The sequence below is a fragment of the Priapulus caudatus genome, unplaced genomic scaffold (genome assembly GCF_000485595.1).
Source record: "Priapulus caudatus unplaced genomic scaffold, Priapulus_caudatus-5.0.1 Scaffold694, whole genome shotgun sequence".
Taxonomy (NCBI): domain Eukaryota; kingdom Metazoa; phylum Priapulida; class Priapulimorpha; order Priapulimorphida; family Priapulidae; genus Priapulus; species Priapulus caudatus.
Window position 1 is genome coordinate 57,462 of NW_014577755.1, and position 672 is coordinate 58,133.

The window sequence follows — 672 nt, forward strand, 5'->3', positions numbered from 1 at the left end:
TACTGTGAACATACGCCTACTGTGAACATACGCCTACTGTGAACATACGCCTACTGTGAACATGCACCTACTGTGAACATGCGCCTACTGTGAACATACACCTACTGTGAACATACACCTACTGTGAACATACACCTACTGTGAACATACGCCTACTGTGAACATACACCTACTGTGAACATACACCTACTGTGAACATACACCTACTGTGAACATATGCCTACTGTGAACATACACCTACTGTGAACATACACCTACTGTGAGCATATTTGCAGTATGCAAACATCACAAAATGTTCTTATTGAGCCAGAAATGTGCTCCGAGGTTGACTAATATAAAGATAGTATAAAGATCGTTGTCATTGTTGTTGTTGTTGTTGTTGTTGTCGTTGTCGTTGTCTGGAAATTGCCAAGTTTAAGCTGCGAATCCGTGTAGGTGAAGTATATAGTGCCTTAAGTTAAATTAGGTGCCTAAAAGAAAAACATATAATTACAGTCTTTTTAATGTGAATCACATTGAATGGTGCTGAGTGCCTGGATCTCTTAAAATGGATAAACTTTGCAAAAAGCCTACATGCACCTACTGTGAGCATATTTACCTCCGCCAAGGAGGTAATGTAGTCGGTCTCATGTGTGTGTTCGTGTGTGTGTAGCCACTAGTGTTCGCGCGATC

General features: G+C 40.9%; 1 protein-coding gene across 1 annotated transcript in view; it reads left to right on the forward strand.

Annotated features, from left to right (window-relative positions):
* LOC106812858 (coiled-coil domain-containing protein 6-like) overlaps window positions 1-672 on the forward strand; it is a gene marked incomplete at its 3' end in the record, with an annotated part of 10,849 nt that overhangs the window by 8,913 nt on the left and 1,264 nt on the right.